We start from the raw sequence: 10375 nt of genomic DNA, 5'->3' as shown, positions 1-10375 counted from the left end.
TCCAAGACTCCAAGAATATGCTATCCAGCGAGTTGGGTCGTCGCCCTTTAACGCGGCAGCCTTAAGGTCAGCCAATAATCGTGATATTTCTGGAGAAGAAAAAGATACAACTTCTGCGGAGCTATTCTCGACGCGTTCATCCAAAGGAGATGTCCACAGTCCATTTCGGCAGAGCGCATTCACTGATTCGAAAAAGCGGTGAGCCGTGATGTCACCATGCTCTTGACCACGTCGGCCGCACCGAACCCGCCAGCACAATCCTAGCGTAAGAAGAGAGTGGACGAGATGCACAGAAACATGAACTTGCCAATTCTGAATTTGCATATGAATGTGTCCCAGACGTTTGAGAACGATGCAGGGAATGCGTACTGACCTTACAGCTGCATTAGACGATCGGCCGCATTAAACTTAAATCTATGGCTAACACAATCAAAAGACATATGCACCGAAAATCGAATCCCTGAGGGCTACGTTCGTTGCATTGAAGCGCATTCCGTCTCTATCATTTGTGTCGAGAGTGTTTGAAAGCTTCGTGGTGTCATGATGGCGCTACAGAACAATAACCGGAAACAGGGGGCGCGCTTCTCGCCGAGCTCCCGCTATTCAGCGGCCGCTGAAATGGACAGTTCATTACATGGACACATCGAGAAGAGCTCCTCCGGTGAAGTGCTGTATTTTATTTCCAGATTCCCCATTCGAATTAAAAAAAAAGACTAACGGCGGCGCGCCGCAATTATTGCGCGGTGGCGGCGGCGGCGTGATCTCTCTTGGGACTTCGGCGGCGGCGCGAGCGGCGTGACCAAAAACAGGCGGCGGCGGCGGCGCGGCGCGGCGGCACACACCTCTATTTACAAGGAACGTCGACATAAAATCCAGAGAATAAAATTTCTTCTTAAACTTACACAATTTTTAATCTAAACATGTACAAATCCTGGTTAACATAAGGCTGGTACTGCATTCTACAAACAATTGCTCCGAATGTATACCACCTGCCTCGAATCTGGCACCCGTCTCGTAATTGGTTGTGCAAAAAAGACTGCACATATTTCCTTTTGGAAATTGAGCGTGGAATTCTCCTGAGACAAACTGCATAGTCGCGGAGTCGCCTCGCTCCGCCCTAGAGAACGTCAGGATTTGTTTTAGAAGCGAAGCAGCTTTTGCTTGGGGCTGTGTCCGCCCTTCCATCGGCGACCGTCCGTTCGGTAACCATGTGTGCTGGCACGGGCTGTGTAAGAGGCTGGGTAAGACGCTGTGGGCTCTCTCCTTTACACTCTCGGGAACCAGGTGTGCTGGCACGCGCTAGCGCGTTCGGGCCTGTGTAAGGGGCTTGGAAAGACGCTGTGGCCTCTCGCTTTTACACTCTCAGCAATCATGTCATGGCAAACAGCAACAGCAACTACAGTGAATTCATGGTGCGCTCCACTTGCAAGGACGCGTTAAAAGGACACTAAATGCAAATATCAAGTTGACGTTGATTGTTGAAATAGCGGCCCAGAAACCTCTTAGTGCTACTTTGATGCCAAGGAAGTGCTTATTTTGAAATAAAATCACGTATTAGTGGTCCGCATCGCTTTAGCGCACTTCAAATCACCCGCCTGAAAGCGGTATTTCGTACGTCACTGTTGCCTTGCCCAACGTTGCCCGCCTTTACTGCGCGGTGGCGTGCACTGGCGGCGTGCACCATTTGGGCATCCGGCAACATCACATGCATGCAGTATTTTGTCGAACTTTCTGTCAGAGCGACTTTCACGAGCATGCAAAACACACGCGGCAGTACGTGATGCCGAAACTACCACTGAGATGTGACCGCGTGAGCGAAGCATGGCACCGGGCGAAGCGCTATTCGGCGAAAACGGAACTTTTGAACCACGCGCGCAGTTCTCTATGGCAACGCCAAAGGTGTTCTTTTTTGCATGAATCAAACAGAAACGAACAAGCAGCATTTTATTACATTTCTTGATGCACGGAAGGTTCTTTTTTTTATTGCAGCTATTTTGATTACTAGCGAATAATTGTATTCATACTCTCACACGTCATGGGGGTGACTTCCAAAATGTCCCACTCGTGGCGCTCATCGTGCGATACATTTAGCTTCATTTCTCGGTAAGTAGGGCACTGCTGTTGATAATATTGCCGTTTTAGACGTTGTCATACATGAGCTTTTGTTCTGACATAAATTATTTGCCTTTTGTGTCCCTTTAACATCGGACAAGGTGCCCGTGATGAACGGAAATTTAAAAGTCGATCCATGCGCTGCTTCGTATCCCACATGGTTCCTTTTAGTGAGAGACTGTGTAATTTTTTTAGTTTTAATGCGAAAGTGTTTTATGCCGGGTCCACCAAGATTCTCATGACGTATTTCCGTCACGGAAATACGGCAAGCAAAATGAATGCCATCACTTGGCAAAAAAAACCTTAAGAAAAAGTTGCATTGACAGGAGTCGAACCCATGACCTCTCTGCCCACCACAATGGCTTGCGTTCGTTCAGCCCCCTAAGCTACCGCCAAACACATAACGTAGGCCGCGTAAACGCGCCTTTTTTTACACTTTCCTCTCACAGGGCTCTTGGATGGATGCTATGAGCGTTTCCTTTAAAACAAGGTGGTGACATGTGTGCCACCAGGGTCGAAAAAAAGCTTTGTTGCCTCCGCCATTAGCTCCTGCAACGCGTCGTTGCTGCGACCATCCCATTCGGTGCATTTCCAATAGGAGAAGTGTAATGTCGTCAACGATTTAACACACTGCGAGGTGGCGGCTTTAGACCAAACTTCGCTCATAGCATCCATTCATATCGACAAACTTTGCCGTGGCTTAGCTCGGCTATGCCAGGATATACGTAGCGTTAGCAAAGATTCAGCTTATTATTCTTACCTTCCAGATTGTCTAGGATTATTAGCCTTCTTCCGTTCATTCTTCGTACGCTGAACCGCTAATTGCCAGGCAACTACTTCGGGATCCGATGAGATAAGCTTCTCGGCTCTTCTGCGCCGTTGAGCAGCATTTGCGCTCTCCTTCGCCATGGCGTTACCCACCAGCAAACGTCAGTCAGAGGCTCTATCAAGCGGCTCCAGCGCAGTGTCAGACGGCGACTGCACAGCGAAGGCGAATAGCTGCGCTGGAGCAGGCGCCAGTGCGTCACTTCTCTCGAATGCGCAGACCAGCAGCGGCGAGTCGCGCGTGAGATGCCGGCTCCGGTGAGCCAGCTGTGTGACATCACTGATCCTCGCGCATGCGCAGCACGGCTCATGAGGTTCAACGCAAAATCGGCTCCGGCTAGGCAAGTGTAGCTAACGCTACAAAACAGGGCGTGCGAACACGGACACAGGAGAGTAGTCAAGACACCAGAAACGCCGCTAACAACTGAAAAATTACACAGCGGCGGAACCGAAGGTACACACAAATATTTATCTTTGCATTCCAACGCAACAGGCCATACCAATCAATCAAGTGCGAGTACTGGTCTACGTGAGAGATAGCTGTTCACTCTCTCGACTTTTCTCTTATGTCCGTGTTTCCAAGTCATGTCTTCTTAACATGAATACTTACCAACTAGCTCAGCTATATTCTAAGTTTGCAATTATCTTTACTTCTGTATTTATTTATCGATATACTCGGGTAAGAATGAAAGGAAAAAGTCTACTAACGCACCGAGATATATATATTACTTATCTATTTTATTTATTTATGCACAGGGTAATAGGTCCAATACACCAAGAATATGCTATTCAGCGATTTGGGTCGTCGCCCTTTAAGACTGGAGGACGCGGCAGCGTTAAGGTCAGGCAATACTCGTGATATTTCTGGAGAAGAAAAAAGATACTACAACTTCTGGGGAGTTATTATCGACGCATTCATCCAAAAGAGATGTCCACAGTCCATTTCGACAGAGCGCATTCAGTGATTCGAAAAAGCGGTGAGCCGTGATGTCACCTCGGTCTTGACCACGTCGCCGCCCCGAACCCGCCAGCACATTCCTAGCGTAAGAAGAGAGTGGACGAAATTCACAGAAACAGGAACTTTTCAAGTCTGAATTTCCATATGAATGTGTCCCAGATGTTTGAGAACGATGCAGGGAACGCGTACCGACCATACAGCTGCGTTAGACAAGCGGCCGCATTAAACCTAAATCGATAGCTAACACGATCAAAAGACATATGCACCGAAACTCGAATCTCTGAGGGCTGTGTTCGTTGCACTCGCCGAGCTCCCGCTATTCAGCGGCCGCTGAGATGGACAGTTCATTACACGGACATATCAAGAAGCGCTCCTCCGGCGAAGTGCTGTATTTTATTTCTAGATTCCCCACTAAAATTAAAAGAAACGACTAACGGCGGCGCGCCACAATTATTGAGCGGCAGCGGCGGGATCTCTCTTGGGACTTCGGCGGCGATGCAAGCGCCGTGACCAAAAACAGGCGGCGGCGGCGCGGCGCGGCGGCGCACACCTCTACCGCAAACTGCGTTGGGCAGCCTGCTCTTGCGTTCGGATGAAAAGCAGAGTTTGAGAATTGGGCCTAACACGGGCTGCTTTGGGTCAAACGCTCGGAGCGCCACACTTGACGAAATTGAAGTCATGCGAGGCGGGGTTATATTGCGCCGTGGCGCAGGCTTCGTCTGTGTCGTCTCGCTGGTGACCCAAGACGCCTTGGGGACCCACGCTAGTTTTCGATTTTGGCGTCATGGGCCAACTCGAGCGCAAGAGCCCCAGAGCGGCTTGGGTTTTGCGCATGCGCCCTATCGGCTTGCAAGCTTTTCGGGCGCCCAACAAGGAGGTTAAAAGAAATTGCTGGAGCGGCGATTATTGCGCAATAGTGAAGCCGTGCCCACCAAAAGCTGGCGGCTGCACCCGCCATCTTACTAGGGGCACGGTAAACCATCGGCGTTTGGCGAAGGAAAGCGAGCGTTTTCCACGCACGCCAGAGAGTTTAATATGGCAACTTTTACGGGTCAGATACTGCTTCAAGTGTGCCTTTGTGTTACTAGCTTTCGTAAGTAAGGCTCAAAGTCACGGCAAATTTTATTGGACATCAATCGTCAATACTCCTCTCGACGGGTTACTTTTGTCGGCAACAACAATGTTTTCTTTTATAATTAATGTAGCATTTACACTAAGAGATCAAAGCCATTTGATCTCTAAGTGGGCACCACCAGAAAAGAGCATGTTTCCGAGCTCTTTGGTGGACAAAAGCTGGCTTCACTTTCGTTGGCAAGGCGTTTCGAGAGCTTCCACTCCAGAATTTTTTAGGGGCGAAGCTCCTTAAGACGGCACCCGTTCGTCCCTCGTAGTCGTAGTAGTAGTCGTAGTGCGTAACCATTCTTACGCTTTGACCTCCAAGGTGGTGCCGGTGGGAGATTTTTCCTGTGCGTTGTTCAACAATAAAAAATTCGCAGCGTGCGCGTTAACTAAAAGCCGAATTCTTCTGTCTCTCATTCCCCATTAGCAGCCATTGGCATGTTCCAGTAGGAAACGTTAGTAGAAGTAGAAGTGTAAGTGTTAGCTAAAAGCCGACTTCTTCTGTCTCTCATTCCCATTAGCAGCCATTGTTCACCTCCAAGGTAGTGCCTGGTGAGATTTGTCCTGTGCGTCATTAAACAATAAAAATTTTGTTCAAAACGCCGTTGATTGATGAAATAAACCAACGAAAGACGCCAGATGTTTTGTAAAAGCAAAACGAAAGAACGCCAGATGTTTCTAAAGCAAAATGAAAAGACGCCAGCTGCTTAACGAAAGACGCCAGATGTTTTCTAAAGCAATGGTTTTCTAAACAATGAAAATTCACAGCGTACATGTAAAATTAAAGTGAGCTGCAAGTCGTCATAACTCATCGAACCTTTAGTATAAACGCGCCCGAACTCACGTCGGTGATGATGTACTGGGCAGAATTCACGGAAGATTCACGGTTTACCGATGAACCTCCGCAGCTTCGCCCACTCATCATCATTCACTCCGTGGATATGCTGTGATTTTTTAAACCTCCTTGGTCCCCAAGCTCCTTGGGGCCCCATTTCTCAAACTCCACTCAGACCGCAAAGTGAGCCAAATGTTGAAGCCACTGTGTGCCTCTGGTATGTCAGAAAACCTCCCTATTTTCTCTAGCTACCGGGCAGACTTTTTCGTTGATATATAACTAGAGTTGCGAGCAATGACGACCTTAAATCTATGGAGAAAAAAGTCATTCATGCTTCTGCACATTCTTTAATCTAAAATATCCGAAGTGAAGGATAAAGTAATGTCGACATCGCATTCTCGAAACGATTACTCCGAATGGATACCACACGAAAAAAAATTATATAGTGCGGGCTCGAACCTGTCACTGGTAATTGTGTCTGGGAAAAATTGGGGATGGCATGTAGGGAAGGTTGTTTTGAGCTCCACTAACGTAAAACCTTTGGAAGGGCGAAGCATCCGGTTTGCGCCGGTGTTTCCCACAGCAAGATAACCTTTAATGGTCAGTGAGAGACACAAGAATGATTAGATACAGAGACCCGCAGTCCGCTTTTTTTAACGCGCCCGCTACGAATCCTTCGTGTTAACTACGCACAAGAGGAATCTCTTATCGGTACTATATTGCAGATCAAGAACAAGTGCCTATATATAGGGGTGGCCGGTGAGCGGTTGTGCAGCTCGAGCAGTCGGTCTTTTTTTTCAATCAAGAAACTCGTTAGCAGGCGCTGCCTGCGTCGGCGTTGTCTCTCGCGGGCGAGGGCGCGTTTTCATTCCTTGTGAGCTGGTAGTTCAGCGTTCATCGCAGCAAGGACGTTTCCAGAGTCAACGCGCGCCGTTCGCTCTCTATCGCCACACAGCGAGCGCTCAGGCCGTGGCAACCTCTCTTGCGCTCAAACAAAGGAACAGGACACGACGGTGCACACTGCGACGGCAGACAATGATGCCCGCCGGCAAGCAGCGACACTAAGGTGCTTCCCACATAAAATATCAGCGGCGATTTTTCTTTGGGAATTGAACGTAGTGTTTTACCATTGTAAAATGCATTGTCGCGGAATCCTCTGGTTCTATCCAAGGAAGCCTCAGCTTGCTGTTTGAATGACATTTTTATTCCTCCTTCTGGACCTTTGTCTCTGGGAGGCATCCGCATGGCGTCCTTAGTCTGTCTTCTCTCTAGCGTTGGCCAGCTTCTGCATTGGTTCAAAGAGAAGCCCATACCGTGATAATCGAAACGCGTATTCGGCATTAAGTTTTCGCGAAGTGATTATTGTTATTGCACATACAACGCGCGGTGTCGGCCTTGCGCGTTGTCCTGCACACGGCATTTTATACCATTATTATGAAATAGTTCTACAGCGCCTTCATAGCAAGTGTGCTTTCTTTCCATTTCTATGCATGGTATGGCATGGCAAGAACTTTATTATGGTCCAGAAACATTTCTATGGCAGGCGAAATTCCATGGGCACTGCAGATGAAGTTCTGCCGTCGCCGTTGCCGTGAGGTACTGTAAAACGTCTGAGGATGATAGAATCGCCCCGCGCGAGGTGTGTTTTATGTGCCAGTGAAAGTGTGCGACGAAAGCCAAGATCGCGGCCCATGCGGACAGGAAATGCGCCACCCGCCCCCCTGCCGCGAGAGGCATGTGGTTGGTCACGGATGCGTCGGGCTACGTGGTTTCGGTAGAAACTGTGTACTTGTACGGGCAGGCCCCGTCGCGAAAAACCTTTCTGTACTAGGATCAGCAGAGGGCTCATACTTTAGTACGCACCACGTTTTAATCTTTTCGTTTGTGTTGAAAAGACAGAGAGCACGAAAGTCATTTTGCCAGCTCTAGCAGCCAAATTTATTTAAGGCCAGGTGTGAATGAGTTACACCAGCGCGGATGCCAAAAGGAGTTAGATATTAACCTCACCTCGTAAAACTTTCCAAAATGTTGCTAACGCATATGTCGTTTGTCCCTTTGCGGCGAAATTTGTACTTTGATTGGTATCGCCGTCATCACATATATATTGTTCATATATATTCACTTTCTCAAAGCGAGGGCACATAGCCCTACTTACTCTTCATTACCGGGAGCATAGTCTCCGGTTGTACAAGAAACAAATGCAAATTTTGTAAAAGCAAAGTCACATTTCTCGGCAATTGTATCGACGCTAACTGGCTACGTCCAAAAGGCGAGAACATAAAGACCGTTCGCGAAGCGCTTGAGCCCATATCGGTGAGTGAGCTGAAAACAATCTTAGCTCTTGTTCTGAGGCAAGTACCTGGGCATTCTTAAGCACGTTCTTCCTTAACGTGGCAACGTAGCTGGCTCTGCTATGCGCCTTACGCTCCAAAGGTGCCCTGTGGCAGTGGAAGCCGGAACGCAAGGTTAACGAGGCAATGGAAGTTGCCATATACCTGGCCCCTTTTGATCCCACCAGGCCGTTCAGGCTGGAATGTGATGCGTCACCAGTAGGAATCAGAACCGTTTTGTCCTACATCAACGACTTGCACTATCCCATTCGGTTTCGTTCGACGAAGCTCGCAAGGGCTCAGTGTAAATATTGGTAGGACATGCGTTCGTCCTGGTGACGGACCACAGTTTACTTGTTTAGTGAATCCAAGGAAGGCTACAACGCCAATGGCAGTCCCCGGATTCAGCGTTGCACCTTGCTTCTCGGCAGCTACGGCTATACGTTTTAATACCGTAAGGGCCATACGTCGGCAAACTCTCTCATGAGTCGACTCGATCACGCTCAGATCAGGCTGCGAGTCCAAGTTTGAGTGAGTCCGGATGAGTAACACTCTGGTGAGTTTGATCCGAGTCAGTGCGGTCATGGAAAATTTTAGTGCTTCTGAGTTTGAGTAAGTCTGGCTGAGGAAAATATTTGTGAGTCTGAGTCCGAGTGAGCCGTAGCCGCGAAATATATTTCTTGAGTGAGTTCCATCTTTTATTGCTAACTTATGGTCCTACCTACTCGTCTTCGCGTTACTATCAGCCTTATATCGGCTTATGTTTACACTCAAATATATTCACACATATCTCAGCACTCTAGGGTTTTTAGGCCGCCTCAATATTTATTGACCAGAGGCGTGACTTTGGGGGATGCCATGATCTACCCCCGCGATCTCTTTCACGGGAACTTCTTGATAAAAATATAGCGTGGGAGTAGCATATTTCGTGAGAACTTCCTTAGTGGATTGAAACCACTGATAACTAGTTGATGAAGGAACAAGATCAAAAAGCTTATCATAGAGCACCGATTTTACAAGAAATTCACGTTACAGAGCATTCACACAATGATCGAAGCTGATTTTACGCTTAAGGGACTCATCAGTTGACTCACTCAGGCTCGCGCAGGCTCATGTCAGTCCGTGAGTCTGAATCTGAGTGAGTCCCGCTGAGGTATAAGTTGGTGAGGTTGAGTCCGAGTGAGCCCGGTTGAGGAAACGTTAAGTGAGTGTGAGTCCGAGTGAGGAAATTTTTGTGAGTCTGTGTTCGAGTGAGCCCTCAGAGGAAAATATATTTCATGAGTGAGTCGGAGTCAGTTACAATTTTATTGCCAATATATGGCAAGGACAGTGACCATTCAAATGACGACTGCCTCAGCTGGTTGCCGCTGCCATTTACAGAGCAGCGAGGGGCCATTTCGATGAACGGGAATACGTTTTGTTTCTGCGAAGCCTGGAAGAAACGGAAACATGCGCCGGAGAAATGAAAGAAATGACCGATCGAGACACCATTATTCAACGGGTCAAACAATCGATGTCAGAGGGATGGCCGCTGCTTCAACCGCGAGACCACGAACAGTACGGGCCGCACGTCCACAGACGGATCGAGTTGAGCGAAAGTAACATTTTGGTGTACTGGGGTCATCGTAATGTACTCCCCTTCGCATTCGCGGCAAGAAGACGTTTTCTAAGCCTGCTACATGAAACTCATTCCGGTATAGTTTCTGAGAAGTCGTCATCCACGACGCTGTAATGGTACCCGGTACTGGGCTCGGACATCGCTCAAATGGCCGATGTTTGTGCGCAGGGTTCCGCGATGCCCCCTGCCCAGGCACCTGCGAGAATGGAGCAGCCTGCATGCTGCTTTCGCGAGTTCGGTGGATGGGCACGTAATCTTAGTCACTGTCTACTAGGAAACAAGATGGACCGAAGCGGTTTTTCTCGAATGCTTGCCTCGTAACAAGATACAGCAACTGACAACAGCACCCTGTCACCCAAAACTTAATGGTTATGCTCGAGGAAGCACTAAAGCGAAATTTAGGAGAGGAGTTGGTAAAGCTGTTGCATAGATTTTTGTTCAGGTACCGCCGAACACGCAGAGAGGATGGCAAGTCATCGGTGGAACGTTGGCTTGGTTACCAGCTTAGGACGAAAATAGACAGCATTAAGCCCAAGTAAATGTGTGCAGATTAATCATTGTTAGGGTTTGACGTCCCA

This window comes from Rhipicephalus sanguineus, chromosome 5 (assembly GCF_013339695.2).
Source record: "Rhipicephalus sanguineus isolate Rsan-2018 chromosome 5, BIME_Rsan_1.4, whole genome shotgun sequence".
Taxonomy (NCBI): domain Eukaryota; kingdom Metazoa; phylum Arthropoda; class Arachnida; order Ixodida; family Ixodidae; genus Rhipicephalus; species Rhipicephalus sanguineus.
Note: the sequence above shows the minus strand (reverse complement) of the source record.